Here is a 919-nt window from a genome sequence, read left to right on the forward strand (position 1 = left end):
AACACACACAGACAGTGGCAGGGCAGTTAATTTCAGGTTAATATAAATATTTCACCTAAATTTAATTTTATTCTGAAGTAAATATCCATGGATATTGCTGATTACCTGACAGGAGTCTCAATAAAACCTAAATGATGCTGGCACAAAATGACTTTTGAGGAAACTCATGAAAAACACATAAACGTACATAAACGTTTATATAACACTCCCTAAACAGACCAGTTCTGTGTTAAAATTCTGATTGTGAGAAAAGTTCAAGCCTGAGACGGGAGACGTGTTAGAGCAGTGGCTCAATGCTCTCCAGCTCCGCCTTTGGTATGGAGGTGAAAAGCAGGCTGAGAGAGACTGCTGTGCAGTGCTGGAGGGTGAAGCGCAGGGCAGCACAGTGGACAGAGTCCAGCTCTCTGCTGTTCAGGTTGATGCAGTTCTCTGCTGAATTCAACAAGCTGGACACACAGTGAGCAGAGCCAGTCTGATAGATCTCTCTGATGATGGACAGTACAAAGCTGGAGCTCAGCCTGGGGAGAAGACACACACACACACACAAAAACACAGACACACATTTCCAGGTCTCATGCTGTACAGTATAATTAAAGTGTTTGGACTGTTACTAACTGTGTGAACAATCTGAGCCACACAACACATGACTGTATTCTCTCACCTTCTGATCTGAAGTCTGGCCAGTACAGGCAGAAGGTCTCTGGGATTTTGTTACTTAATGTTGGGGATGTGTAGTGGTCCCATGAGCTGGTGGAAGCTCGTCTACTTTGCCGTAACGTCACCCTTTCGCCTTGCTGTCTGGATGCGTACTGTCTGTCAGACTAGCAATTCATCTACACTTCTCACAGATAAAACTGCCACTAATGACGAAGAATAAACATGCTGCATTCAGTGCTCTGAAACAGAACATAAGTCATGA

The sequence above is a fragment of the Electrophorus electricus genome, unplaced genomic scaffold (assembly GCF_041902795.1).
Source record: "Electrophorus electricus isolate QZ-2024a unplaced genomic scaffold, ASM4190279v1 Scaffold137, whole genome shotgun sequence".
Taxonomy (NCBI): domain Eukaryota; kingdom Metazoa; phylum Chordata; class Actinopteri; order Gymnotiformes; family Gymnotidae; genus Electrophorus; species Electrophorus electricus.